The 15,450-nt window shown below is 42.4% G+C and overlaps 1 protein-coding gene across 3 annotated transcripts in view; it reads left to right on the forward strand.

The window, feature by feature from the left end:
* The window catches only part of LOC115787377 (storkhead-box protein 2-like), a 129,536-nt gene that overhangs the window by 15,345 nt on the left and 98,741 nt on the right, over positions 1-15,450 (forward strand). The window contains exon 2 of one of the 3 annotated variants that reach the window (XM_030740063.1): positions 11,718-11,755. The exons of the other annotated variants lie outside the window; for them this stretch is intronic. The gene's annotated coding sequence lies outside the window, so the exon portion shown is untranslated. The remainder of the gene's footprint in view (positions 1-11,717; positions 11,756-15,450) is intronic. 3 annotated transcript variants of the gene reach the window in all.

The following is a 15,450-nucleotide window of genomic DNA, read 5'->3' on the forward strand; positions in this document are numbered from 1 at the left end:
TGTCTTCTGAACATTATCACTGTTATAGATAAGTTTATATCTATATCAGACTACTCCATCAGCTGGAGTAAATCAACAGCTCTGCCTCTGAATTGTAATTTTTAGAACAGCTCCACCTCCTGCTAAAAATGGTATAGGATGATCTCATACTTTGGAAAACTTTACCTACCATATCAAATTCCTCATCTTCACTGTCTGAGTTGAACAGTTGGGCGATTTCGGCATCAAACATGCCGGGTTCCCTCTCGTCATTATCCGAGTCTGTCTCGTCGTTGTTACTGTTTTGTTTTGGTTGCGGCACACAGCAACCATTTAATTGTTAATAAAAGGGAAGTGTTTGCTGGCAATCTCTTGCCATCTTCTTCAACGTCTTAACAGACGCTACAATATATTCTTTATTAATGAGGGTAAGAACAAGTAATTTCTTCATTTTATATATAAACCCTTAATAAATCCTGTGCACCAGTATATTTACTGATATAAGCAAAGAAAAAACATTTAAAAAAAAAATGAAATCCCTTTTTGACACAACACCAGAAACCTGAAAACTCCGCTGTCACTGTGTTTTGTGTACATACAGTACTTGTACTGCTCATACGCTGTGGCGTCGCCCAGACCTCTCTTTGGCACCGGAGGGACAGCACACACACACACACACCCGGACCTCGATTCGTCCTTTAGCTACTATTGAGACAGCCGACAGCGAGTTTTGTTGCACAAAAGTTGGCAACAGTGCCGGCCACCGATTGCCAGATTACGCACAAATACGGGCCAGCGTAGATTAAAAAAAAAAATAGGCCAAGAACATGTTAAATTTCTGCGGTTTACTGTGTACAGTTTCTACTTTTGGAACAATGCTTCCACTTCTTGCTGAATTTATCTCCTTCAGCTTCGGCTGCTTTCCACACCTGCTGCGCCGCACTCACAGCTTGTTCCTGTCTAATATCGTCAGTAGAGTCATTTTGTGAATCAATGATGGACTATTTTAGAGAATTCAATGAGGCCTTTGAACTAATCCGCCAGACTGGAGGCCATATCTCTGCAGACCACGCAATGGTGCAGTGGTGTGGATGCATCGGCGGTCAGACGGCAGCGCCCAAATTATACAGACCGACCGACATTTTCTAACTATTTGAAAAGCGTACGCTGGGTGTTACCCCCCTCCCCCCCGTTGTACGCTTTGTACGCTCTGGAAAATGTCTATATTTGTCAAGCGCCCCTTACCAAAGTCGCACTAAAACATTTTGACAGATTTTTGAGCGCAGTGTACCACATAAAATTGGTTCAAGGTCAGTAAGCGCAACAAGAATTCATACATAAGGCGCACCGGTAAACCCTCTGTTGTTTGGTTTACATCACTAGACTCAAACATCTCAAATTTTTTATTGAAAAACAAGCCAACACAAAGAAGTTTAAAAAATGCAAAATCTGGGGGTGAAGTGCAGGCAGCGCAGGTTCGAGTCTCAATCTGTCGCTCCTTGCTGCGTGTTTTCCCCCATCTCTCCTTCCACCTTCCTGTCTCTCTACACTGTTGAATAAAGCAGCTATGGCCAAAAAAAAAAAACCCTGCAAAATATCTGTTTTGTCTTTCATTATCTCGAGTATTAAGCATTTTAATCAAACTGAACCTAACCTTTTTTTTTTTTTTAAGTTATATTAATTTTACATGCTGAAAACATAATTACACAACAGAGATACACAAATTTAAAGCCTCTTTCGGCTGCTCCCTTATTCACAAGGGGGCGCCACAGTGAGCAGAGTTTTACGTCTTGACTCAAGGGATTTGTGTCTCCTCGCACTGATCCCAATGTGAACAGAAAATTGGGTGCCTGGCCAATTGAGCTTGGTCTGTATACACGGTAATAAGTCGGATTCGTTTCCTGTGGGTGTTGGACTCCATCAGGGCTGCCCTTTGTTACCGATTCTGTTCATAATTTTTATGGACAGAATTTCTAGGCGTAGCCAGGTGGCAGAAGACTTCTTCCTTGGTGGCCTCAGAGTCTCATCTCTGCTCTTTGCAGATGATGCGGTCCTGTGGGCTTCATCAGGGGGTGGCCTCCAGCTCCAGCTCGAATGGTTCGCAGCTGAGTGTAAACCGGCTGGCATGAGAATCAGCACCTCTAAGTCTGAGGCCATGGTCCTCAGCCAGAAAAGGGTGGAGTGCCCTCTCTGGCTCAGGGACGAGTTCTTGCCCCAAGTGGAGGAGTTCAAGTATCTCGCGGTCTTGTTCATGAGTGACGGGAGAAGGGAGCGGGAGATCGACAGATGGATCGGGGCTGCTTCTGCAGTGATGCGGACGCTGCACCGGTCTGTCGTGGTGAAGAGGGAGCTTAGTGTAAAAGCAAAGCTCTCGATTTACCAGTCGATCTACGTTCCTACCCTCACCTATGGTCACGAGCTTTGGGTAGTGACCGAAAGAATAAGATCGCGAGTACAAGCGGCAGAAATGAGTTTCCTTCGAAGGGTGGCTGAACTCTCCCTTAGAGATAAGGTGAGGAGTGCGGCCATCCGGGAGGGGCTCAGAGTAGAGCTGCTGCTCCTCCACATTGAAAGGAGCCAGTTGAGGTGGCTCAGGCATCTGATTAGGATGCCTCCTGGCCGCCTCTTGGGTGAGGTGTTCCGGGCATGTCCCACCGGGAGGAGGCCCCGTGGTAGACACAGGACACGTTGGGGAGATTATATCTTTCGGCTTGCCTGGAAACGCCTTGGGGTCCCTCCGCATGAGCTGGAGGAGGTGGCTGGGGAGAGGGAAGCCTGGGGTTCTCTGCTTAGCCTTCTGCCCCCGTGACCCGGCCCGAATAAGCGGAAGAGAATGGATGGATGGACACTGATCCCTAACAAACACGTAGCTTGGTTTAAGTCCCTAGACTCAAAAGTTTCAAACTTTTTATGGAAAAATAAAACATCAAGATAAGCTTAAAAACTGTACAAAACCCAAAACGCAGAGAACTTCGAAACTTTTACCACTACTTCTAAATCAATAGATTTCAGTATGTTTCAAAATGGACCAAATCAATCTTTTTAGACAGCCCATGGTTGGACTTAGAACAAGCACTCCGTGGAAAAGTAAAGATCTCTGATCTGCCTTTCATTAGCTCCAGTATCAAGTATCATAACGGTTTTAAATGCCTCAACATAAACACCTCTCTGACAGCCTGGGGGGATTTTTTAGAAATAACAAACTCTTCGCTTATCCCATGTAAATTAAAACCCATTTGAAATAATCCAGACTGATGTCAGAAAAAGAAAGTACTAAATTTTCCAGCATGGCAACAGAAAAGGATAAAGAATCTAGAACATGTTATTTAATGTAGAATCTTTATTTCACAGACATGTTTAAACACCTTCTGAATGAGTAAAAAGAACGACTAAAATTACAAATTATACAATACAAAAGATAGAACACATTGTACAGGACAAAGGATGTTCCAAATGGGTCTCACACACTCAAACACATGCGCCCACTGTACATGCAACCATTCTGAGAACTATATGCATGCTATATGGTCTTGTACACCTGTTTAGAGGTTCTGACAGAGGATATGTTAAGACTTATCCACGTGGTTTAACTGCGGTATCCCAAATACATCCAAACTGTACATTTTAGGTGATGTAAGTGAATTAGATATAGAAGCAGAAACGTCACACAGTTCTTACCGCCTTATGCATCGCTAAGAAAACTAACCTTTTTTTGGGGGGGGGGGGCTTGCCCTCACTTTGTAGGAGGGATTGGTGAGGATGGGTGTGTCTGTGCATGTCCTCGTATGAATTGTATATGGGCGCGTGTACGTGAATGGCCTATATGTATGTTTGTGTGTGTGTGGGTATATGGTCTGTGTGTGTGTGTGCGCGTGTGTGTGTGTGTGCGTGCGTGTGTGAGAGAGAGAGAGTGCACAGCTGGCCCTGGGTCATGATCTACCTTGGCCCCTGTAGGATGCTATCCAGTTGTTCCAATTCCATTTCCAGGTCCAAAATGTCATGTGATGAATATGCCACAATGCTGTGTCCCTGGTTGTTTTAACCAATCCGACTCGAAAATAAAAACACACTCAGCTTTCAGTTTACCGATGAGAAAGAGAAGCAGAAATGGCTGCAGTTGATAAGGTATGTTACAATCATCTTTAATAGTGAACAGTCATTGGTTATGCCATTGCTGTTTATTTAGGAGCATTTGGACCCGGAAATGACGTCAGACTTAAAGACCAGATTGGGATGTGCAGCCTCAGGTCTGCTGAGCTCCTGGACTGTGGATGGCCTGGGTCCCTTGGGTCTTTCTCTGGCTACCTCTGGATTCCCAAGGGGCATTCTTGTGGTTTCTGGCCCTCATTATTGTGTACGTTTCATAACAAGGACGGACACACACACACACACACACACACACACACACAAAAACAACAACAACAACAGGTTTGTTTGTGTACCTGAGTTTTTCATACATTTTTTACTTTTTTTGTTGTGTGTGTGTGTGTGTGTGTGTGTGTGTGTGTGTGTGTGTGTGTATAGTAATAAGAAAAAAGTAGGAGACAATAGAGCTGCTTCTATTGCCCTTTACTCGTTATCTAACATAACTGAAATGGTGCCGCTTAGCAGACATCATCCATAAGACCTTGTTTCCAACAGGTACCGTATTTTTCGGACTATAAGGCTCACTTAAAATCCTTAAATTTTCTTAAAAATTGGCAGTACGCCTTATAATCCGGTGCGCCTCATGTATGAATTTTTGTTGTCCTTAAAGACCTTGAACCAATTTTATGTGGTACACTGAAACGGATGCTTCACACATATCGACATATTCCAGAGCGAGCAAAGCGTACGACGGGGGTAACACCCAGCCTATGCTTTTCAAATAGTTAGAAACTGTCGGTCGGTCTGTGTAATTTGAGCGCTGCCGTCTGACCACCGATGGCCGAGGCATCCACACCACTGCACCATTGCATAGTCTGCAGCAATATGGCCTCCGGTCTGGCAGATCAGTTCAAAGGCCTCATTGAATTCTCTAAAATAGTCCATCGTCGATTCACAAAATGACTCTACTGACGATATTAGACAGGAACAAGCTTTGAGTGCAGTGCAGCAGGTGTGGAAAGCAGCCAAAGCCGCCGGAGATAAATTCAACAAGAATCCAAAAATGGAAACTGTACGCAGTAAACCGCAGAAAACGATGATGGATTTGGCCTATTTTCATCTATGCTGGCCCATATATTTGTGCATAATCTGGCGATCGGCGGCCGGCACTGTTGCCAACTTTTGTGCAACAAAACTCGCTGTTGGCTGTCTCAAAAATCACTAGAAGTTGCTAAAGGCCAAATCTAGGTCCGGGGGTAAATGGTAAATGGTAAATGGACTAGCTCTTATTTAGCGCTTTTCTACTCAGGCAGAGCACTCAAAGCGCTTACACAACATGTTTACATTTACCCATGCACTCACATTCATACAAGCACTTCCATGTTTATACTAAGCTAAGTGCTTTTAATTAACTAGCATTCACACACATTCATACTCCGACAGGATGGTCGGAGAGCAACTTGGGGTTAAGTATCTTGCCCAAGGATACATTGGCATGTAGCCTGGAGTAGCCAAGAATCGAACCGCTGACCTTCCGATCGGTAGGTGACCTGCTCTACCTACTGAGCTACAGCCACCCCAAGGTGTTGTCCGACTCGGTGCCAAAAAGAGGTCCGGGCGATGCCACAGTGTATGAAGGGACGCAGTACAAGCGCTGTATATTTTCTTTGCTTATACTCGTAAATATACTGGTGCACAGGATTTATGAAGGGCTTATATGAAGAAATGACTTGTTTTTACCCTCATTAATAAAGAATATATTGTAGCGTCTGTTAAGATGTTGAAGAAGATGGCGAGGGATTGCCAGCAAAAGTTGCCCTTTTATTAACAATTAAATGGTTGCTGTGTGCCGCAACCAAAACAAAACAGTAACAACGACAAGACTGACTCGGATAATGATGAGAGGGAACCTGGCATGCTTGATGCCGAAATCGCCCAACTGTTCAACTCAGACACTGAAGATGAGGAATTTGATGAATTTGTGGAAGATAAATGATTTAAAATGTGTATATTTTTCTGTATTTGTTTCAACTGAACAATATTCTGAGTTATTGTGAATGAGGTGAATGAGTTCTACATATGTTTTATCATGCGCCTCATAACCCGGTGCGCCTTATGTATGAAAATAGACCGATTCATTGATAGTGCACCTTATAATGCAGTGCACCTTATGGTCCGCAAAATATGGTAAACTAAGAGAAACATTGCTGTACAAGCATTAACAAGGTATCAACAGTCCATTCCCAGGATGACATCTCCTGGCAAGTTCTGAACTACGCCAACTGACAAAATGTAGGGTTGTTCATCAATAGTCACTGTTAACTCAGCTTTGGGGTACACATGCTTATCACCATGAACACACAAGATGTCCTCCGGTCTACCATAGTCCACACTGCTCACTGGTACCAGACTTTGCTGGACTAAGGACATAAAGCTACCAGAGTCCAACAAAGCAGCTACTTGCTGACCATTGACAGTTACAGTTTCATAGCGCTGCCGTCCCAATCTCTGTTCCCCGGTGGGCTCCATCTCTAGTCGAGGTGCATAGCAAGCCCCGGTGACTTTAGCTTTGCGTATGGGGCACACAGAACCTTTATGGCCTGTCTGGTGGCAGTAATAACAGACAATATCCTTACCAGAAGCTCGCAGGTTTGGGGCTGGTCTGGTGTTTTCGGATGGGTTTAGGTTACTCTCTCTCCTGGTCGGGCCTGGCTGAGCCATCTGGTGCAATGCTCGAGGTGCTGCCCCCATGGAACGTGCCGGTGGAACTCCTCTATGCGCGTTGAGGTACTGCAGTGCCAACTTAGCAGCCGTTAGTCCATCCGCTGGTTCATGCTCCTTCACCCAGGTCCTCAACTCTCCTGGAAGCACTCGAAGTAGCTGCTCCAAGATGATCGCCTCTCCAATCTCCTCCTTGGTGTGCTGCTCCGGCCACATCCAGTGCCTGTAGAGTCCCTTAAGGCGGTAGTGCGTCTCCGTGGGGTTCTCACCAGGTGGGATCTGGTGGTCCCGGAATCTCTGTCGGTAGGTCTCAGGTGAAATGTCAAACTTTGTTAGCAGTGCCCCTTTTAAGTCATTATAGCAATGAGCTTTTTCTTCATCCATGGCAGTGTAGGCCTCCAGCGCCTTCCCAGAAAGCAATGGAACCAGTCGACAAGCCCACTCACTCTCTGACCATCTCCAGGTTTTGGCCATACGTTCAAAACGTAGCAAATAGTTCTCAATGTCCTCCCCTGTCTGGTAGGGGGGAATCTTTGGGCCGGCATAGTGCCTACCCTCTGATACTGGTTGGTCCAGTTGGTTGCTCAGTTCTTGGGATTGACGAGAGGGGGGCCTCCTCTGCAGGATCTCGGGGTGGCCACTGGCGTGCAGGTGTAGGCAGGACCAGTCGGGGACTGCTTGCCATCACTGTAGTCGGGGTTGCCATTTCAGCGGCCCGATCCTCCCTGGGTTGTGGGTGAGCAGGACTTCCTTGCCCCTGCCCAGTTGGTCGGACAGACATTCTCAGTCCTCGGAGTTCAGCCAAAAGAACCTCCTCCCTCTTCTGCTGACCTGCCAGGAAATTCCTCATCATGGCCAGCAGTTCTCCATCAGTTTCACCTGGCATGGACGACGGCCTAGGTGCTGCCAACCCTGACACGCCTGGTTCTACGTCATCATCCTCTGCTGATGAAGCCGTTGTGGTAGCTGACTGGTCCTTCACGGAGGGCTTCTCCTCAGGGAGTCCTCCCCGCTGAGAGCGCAGTCCTGTGCGCTTCACTGGACGGCGGGTTTTTGTTTTCCGACTAGCCATCCCACTCCTGACACCATCTGTCATGGGGTTCTTTCCAGAAAAAAACTCCTCACAAAAAATTGATGGCGTAGTCGGAAAGTTCTGACTGGAATTTTATTCAGCCAGCCTCCCAAAGTGCACAAAACTATTCACAGTGATGCCAAGGCAGGAAAAATACAAAGAAAACAATAGAAAAAATAAAGTATTTTACAAGTTACTGGGAACTGAACTTTTCCCCAACTCTATGGTGCTACAATCAACAGGCTACCTTCACTGCAACCATCAGCAGACTGACTCTTTGCATTACTGAGCCCGCTTTTAAACCTGTTTCCCCTCCCACTAGGCATTAATTCGGATATTTTTCCCCTCTAGACCGTATGTCTTCACATTTATGCTGTAAAATAATTAAACAAGGGAAACACATTGACATAACTATTTACTGGTAACTAAAACAGGTAGGTTCATTGGGGAGAAAAAGGAAAAATAACCAAACAAACAAAATAATGCAGTTCACGTGACCCCAAATGTGCGCACAAACCTCCCATTTAACCACCGGAAGCGCTGAGCCTCGTCTTGCGCTTCCGACTTCCCTTAACAGCGGGCACCCGACAGACTACGCACCCCATCCTGAGGACCTGTAACAAAACCAAAAAACTACTCACTGTCGGCTTTCAGCAGCGCTGTGATGTGTTTGCGGTTTTAACTGTCTACCATGAAGATAATGCTGTCTCCCACTGCCGATGTAAATAACCCCTGAAATGTGTGCATGCCAGTGGAGACGCTTTCATGTCCGCTGCCCGTAATCAGTGACCACGGTGGCGCTCCGTCACAGGTCCCCTTGAACTTTTCAACCTTTTGCCACATTTCAGGCTTCAAACATAAAGATATAAAATTTAAATTTTTTGTGAAGAGTCAACAACAAGTGAGACACAATCATGAAGTGGAATAAATTTTCATGAAGTCCAATAAATTTCAATTTATTGGATGTGTCAAACTTTTTTAACAAATAAAAAGCTGAAAAGTGGGGCGTGCAATATTATTTGGCCCCTTTCCTTTCAGTGCAGCAAACTCACTCCAGAAGTTCAGTGAGGATCTCTGAATGATCCAATGTTGTCCCAAATGACTGATGATGATAAATAGAATCCACCTGTGTGTAATCAAGTCTCCATATAAATGCACCTGCTCTGTGATAGTCTCAGGGTTCTGTTCAAAGCACAGAGAGCATCATGAAGACCAAGGAACACACCAGGCAGATCCGAGATACTGTTGTGGAGAAGTTCAAAGCCGGATTTGGATACAAAAAGATTTCCCAAGCTTTAAACATCTCAAGGAGCACCGTGCAAGCAATCATATTTAAATGGAAGGAGTATCAGACCACTGCAAATCTACCAAGACCCGGCCGTCCCTCTAAACTTTCATCTCAAACGAAGGAGAAGACTAATCAGAGATGCAGCCAAGAGGCCCATGATCACTCGGGATGAACTGCAGAGATCTACAGCTGAGGTGGGAGAGTCTGTCCATAGGACAACAATCAGGCCTTTATGGAAGAGTGGCAAGAAGAAAGCCATTTCTCTAAGATATCCATAAAAAGTCTCGTTTAAAGTTTGCCACAAGCCACCTGGGAGACACACCAAACATGTGGAAGAAGGTGCTCTGGTCAGATGAAACCAAAATCGAACTGTTTGGCCACAATGCAAGACGATATGTTTGGCGTAAAAGCAACACAGCTCATCGTCCTGAACACACCATCCCCACTGTCAAACGTGGTGGTGGCAGCATCATGGTTTGGGCCTGCTTTTCGTCAGCAGGGACAGGGAAGATGGTCAAAATTGATGGGAAGATGGATGGGGCCAAATACAGGACCATTCTGGAAGAAAACCTGTTGGAGTCTGCAAGAGACCTGAGGCTGGGACAGAGATTTATCTTCCAACAAGACAATGATCCAAAACATGAAGCCAAATCTATAATGGAATGGTTCACAAATAAATGTATCCAGGTGTTGGAATGGCCAAGTCAAAGTCCAGACCTGAATCCAATCAAGAATCTGTGGAAAGTGCTGAAGACTGCTGTTCACAAACGCTCTCCATCCAACCTCACTGAGCTCGAGCTGTTTTGCAAGAAGAATGGGCAAGAATTTCAGTCTCTCGATGTGCAAAACTGATAGAGACATACCCCAAGCGACTTGCAGCTGTAATTGCAGCAAAAGGTGGCGCTACAAAGTATTAACGCAAGGGGGCTGAATAATATTGCACACCCCACTTTTCAGTTTTTTATTTGTTAAAAAAGTTTGACACATCCAATAAATTTCATTCTACTTAACGATTGTGTCCCACTTGTTGTTGATTCTTCACAAAAAATTAAAATTTTATATCTTTATGTTTGAAGCCTGAAATGTGGCAAAAGGTTGAAAAGTTCAAGGGGGCCGAATACTTTCGCAAGGCACTATACCTATTCAGAGCTGAGATCACAGCTCCAGGGTGCTGGCATTTTAAACATTCACGCACTACACTAATGCTGCCATGGAAAGAACACTGCTTTGCACAGTCTGCGTTCAACTTTATTTTTGTTTTCTGTGAAATGCTCCCAGACCTCCCACAAACGCTCCTCTCTGTTGTACCATCGTTATGTTGTTCACGTTACTTTCTTCTTGGTTGGTATTATTGTTATTGGCAGACAATGGAGGCAATACTACCCCCATATCTTCCTGTAGTGTATTGCAGTTACAAAATCACATACATGGTTTTAGAATGATGCATCAACATTAAAATTCTACATCCACAAATTTTTTTAGTGGACTACGGCTGGGCAATATATGGAGTTTTTTTTTTTTTTTTTTTTCCACAAATATTTTTATTGGAATTTTCTTCTATCATAATGACAAACAAAACAAGAAATAAAAACAAAATTATAACAAAATTAAAAACAAAAACAAAAAAGGAGCTCACATTGTTAACAAAATTATATAATTAAGATTGCATGTCACTTTGTTTAACAAAGTTTAGAAAGGGTAACCAGATGTCTTTGAAGTCTTCAAGTGTCCCTTTGGCTATGTAAGTCAGTTTTTCCAGTGCCAGGTTATTACACATTAGTTTAATCCATTGATTTAACTTAGGTCTTTCTGAGTCCTTCCAGTTTAGAGCAATCACATGTTTAGCCTGTAAAAGGCAAAAACTAACAAGCTTCCTTCTCTTTGTCCTTTAAAACCTTCAGGAAAAATGTGTAATAAACAAAGTTTACAGTCCATTGGCACAACCTGTTCAGTTAAACGAGAAATAAACATAGTGATTTCCTTCCAAAAGGTTTGAAGAATTGTACATTGCCACATACAATGAAAAAGAGTACCCTTATCTGCATTACATTTAATACAAACATCAGAATTATTTGAGTTGAAACGGTGAAGTTTTACAGGAGTGATATAAGTTCTAAATAACCATTTGTATTGTAGTATTCTGAACCTTGTGTTAATAGTTTGTTTGTGCCAGTAGACATGAGTTGTTCCATTCATCCTCAGAGATTTCTGTTTGCATATCCATTTTCCATGCTTGTAGATATGAGAGGCTATTGTCTTTTAAGGCTAACAGTAAGATATTGTAAAATTTTGAAAGTAGGCCTCTACTGCGGTGATGGTGAACAGCTAAGTACTCTATGGCAGAAAGTGGAGGTTCAGCTGTAGATTTCAGTGATGTAGTTATAAAGCTTCTGATCTGTAGGTATTTAAAAAATTGATTTTTAGGCAGATTGTATTTGTTAACCAATTGTTCAAAGGACATTAAAACTCCTTCACTATAAAGGTCTCCTATTGTATTCAAGCCTTTATTCAGCCACATTTTGAACCCCCTGTCTGCTCTTCCTGGTTTAAAACTGTTATTTCCCCAAATAGGTGACAGACGGGAGATCTTGGATACTTCGCTTAAGACTGTAAGTGAATGGTGCCAAACTGATATTGTGTTTTTGAGCAGAGGATTTTTTTGTGCTTTTTAATAGCTGTTTAAGTTCAGCTGAGTAAAAGTAAGATGACAGCGGTAACATTAATGAGTTACTCTCAATCTGCATCCAAGATGGTGTGATACTGGTGGAGAAATAGCAAGTAGCAGCACAAAGTTGAGCCGCCCTGTAGTACAACTTGTTGTTCGGCACTCTAAACCCTCCTCGATCATAAGGCAGATAAAGAAGAGAAAGGCGTAATCTGGGGCGTTTGTTGTTCCATATAAATTTGGTGAAAGCTTTATCAATGGAAGAGAATAAGGAAGCTGGAATGTGCAGAGGAATGGACTGGAAAAAGTATAGCAGCTTTGGGAGAATGGACATTTTAATAATATTAATACGGCCTATCATGGAAATTGGCATCTCATCCCATTTGTCTAAGGATTCTAATATCTTTTGCATTAGCGGATCATAATTGGTAGAAACTATTTTATTTATATCTGGAATGATCCTAATTCCGAGGTAAGTAAAGCCCTCACAGGTACATGTGAACTGTGTTTGCGTTGGAGGGTTATTTCTGTTCAGTAGTAATAACTTTTTTTTTGATTAACTTTATATCCTGAGAATTCTCCAAATATTTCCAGGATTTTATCAACAGCCTGCACGGACTTCCCTAGCTTAGTTAAAAACAAAACAATATCATCTGCAAAGAGAGACAATCGGTGCTCTGTATTTCCTATTTGGATCCCAGTGATTTCAGGGGATTTGCGTATTGCCATAGCAAGCGGCTCGATGGCAAATAAGAAAAGAAGGGGGGGACAATGGACAACCCTGTCGTGTTGATCTACAGAGGTTTATAGGTCTTGATAGCTGATTATTTGTTATAACTTTAGCTACTGGCTCAGTATATAATAATTGTATCCATTTTAAATATTTTTCTCCCAGGCCAAATCTCTTAAGGACAGCAAAAAGGTAACTCCATTCGATCCTGTCAAAAGCTTTTTCCGCATCTAATGACAAAAAAGCATGGTCCATAGCAAATTGCTTTTCATATAATATATTTAATAATCGGCGAGTATTGTGAAAGGCTTGACGCCCATAACGAATCCATTTCGGTCATCTGAAATTAAATTAGGAATATGCCTTTCGATCCTTCGGACCAAAGCTTTACATAAAATTTTTGTGTCACATGACATTAAAGATATTGGTCGGTATGAACCCATTTCTGTTGGGGATTTACCTGGCTTTAATAGAAGAGAGATAGATGCCAAACGTAATGATGGAGGCAAGATGCCCTTTTCATAAGACTCGTTGTATGCTTCGAGAAGGTGGGGCAACAGTTTATCTGGAAATCTCTTATAAATGCTTTACCAGCATTCATATGACTAAGAGCCATTTTAAGTTCTTGAATGTTCAGTTTTTCATCCAAATTGTTCTTACCTTCCTCTGATAGGGTTGGAAATTGAAGTTGGTCTAGAAACTGTTTCTGTTTATTTGTGTTGTCTGGGTACTGTGATTTATATAGGTTTTCATAATATGTAGCAAAAACATCATTTATACTTTTTGGATCCACTATATTCTCACCATTCAGTTCAATTGAATTAATGGCCCGATTTGTCTGTAATTTTTTAAGCCTCCAGGCTAAGAGTTTTCCTGCTTTCTCACCTTGATCGTAATATGATTGTTTTAACCATAACAGACTAGTTGCTATTTTGCTGGTAGTGAGCTCATTGTATTCTGATTTCAGTAAGAGAAGTCTCTTATTATTTTCCAGTATCATTGCTATCATATAACTGGTCTTGTAGTTCTTTGATCTGTTTTCCAAGGTTTTCCAATTTATTAAAATGTAGTTTGGATTTATGCCTAGTGTAGCTCATTATTTCCCCCCTTATACAGGCCTTAAATGCTTCCCATTTTATTGATGCACTGGTTTGGTCTGTGTTGAAGTTAAAATACTCAGTTATTTTCTCTTCAAGAAATTCCTCAAATTCAGCTGACTTAAACCATTTAACCTGCAGTCGAAATGGGGTTGAGGACCGACAATAGTTGGGAAATTTTATTGATAAGATAATAGGTGCATGATCAGAGAGTAGTATAGCTTCATACCAGCATTTTTGAACAATAGATACCAGACTAGAAGAGATCAGAAAGAAGTCAATTTGTGAGTATGTCTTATGGGTGTTTGAAAAGCATGAGTACTCTGTCTTATTCGGGTGAAGTTGTCTCCAAATCTCCACTTAATTAAGATCTTTCATATATTTCCCAATAGTTTTCCTGGTTTGATTTTGGGGCATGTCAGAACTATTTGAACGGTCTACTGCAGGATTTAAAACACAGTTAAAATCTTCACCAATTATAAAATGACCATTATAAGCTGACATAGTTAAAAAAAGATCTTGGTAAAAGGCGGGATCATCCCCATTAGGGGCATACAGACAAACTAAGTTGACCAGTGTAGAAAGTATTGTACCACTGAGAATAATAAATCTCCCTGATGGGTCAAAATATTTGTCTTTTAATATAAATTGAATTGACTTGTGAATCACTATTATGACCCCCCCTAGCATGAGTTGTAAAACTAGAGGAGAATACTTGACCAGGCCACCTAGATCTAATTTTGTTTACATCCTTATCCACCAAATGTGTTTCTTGTAAGAAACGTACTGTAGTCTTCATTTGTTTAATTCTGCCCAGCACTTGCTTAAGCTTGACCATTTTGTTCAGACCTCTAACATTCCAGCTAGATATATTCATAACAGAACTATCAGACATAAATTATGTAATTGGAAATGTAAATAAATACAGAAATTTGGCCCCTTCTTGTTCTCACATTCAAGACACACAAAATCAACAAAAACAAGGTATTCAAAGTGAGCTTTACATCCCAAACTTCCACACCTTTCCAAAAACAAAGTGTGGTGATGACCCCATCTGAACATTGAACTTGGGTTATATGAAACGCTTCATCCACTAAGTGGGTAAGGAAAAAAACTGCATACATAACTGTGGTTATACATGGGTTGGCTGGCAAGACAAAGCTTGACCAAAATATGAAAGAGTTAACGCTAGATTTATGCCAAGAATATAATAACTAAACAGTGGCAGCCCTATTTATAGCTTCATATACAGAGATAAAATGTAATTAAGCACTTATTTTGGGATTCATACCAGCAAGTGAAAAAAACAAACAAAAAAAAACAACTTGCCCTACAATTACCCTCCAAGACCTGTTCCTCTTATACCTAAAACATCTCGGTAACGCTATGTAGAAGTAAAAAAGGAAAAAGAAAAACGAGATGAGAACAAAACTGTATCTTGGAGTTGTCCCCAGCCTATGTATTTATTTCGTCAATATATTTTTCAGCCTCTTCCACAGACTTGAAGATCCAGCGCTTCTCGTTGTGTGTGATAATCAAATGGGCTGGATACAGAATGCCATACCGTATTTTAAGAGCACGAAGTCGAGCTTTCACTCCATCGAAGCGCCGCTGCAGTTTGCGAGTCTCGGCCGATAAATCAGGGAAGAAGGCGACCCGCTGGTTCTCATAACGTACCTCCTTCCTTTTTCTGGCAGCCCTCAGGGTTGTTTCCCGGTCGAGAAAGCTCAGGAACTTCATTATGACCATCCTCGGGGATGTAGATTTAGAGCTGAGGGGCCCGATCCTATGAGCCCTCTCCAGGAAGTGGGC

Source organism: Archocentrus centrarchus, chromosome 10, assembly GCF_007364275.1.
Source record: "Archocentrus centrarchus isolate MPI-CPG fArcCen1 chromosome 10, fArcCen1, whole genome shotgun sequence".
NCBI classification, from domain to species: Eukaryota; Metazoa; Chordata; class Actinopteri; order Cichliformes; family Cichlidae; genus Archocentrus; species Archocentrus centrarchus.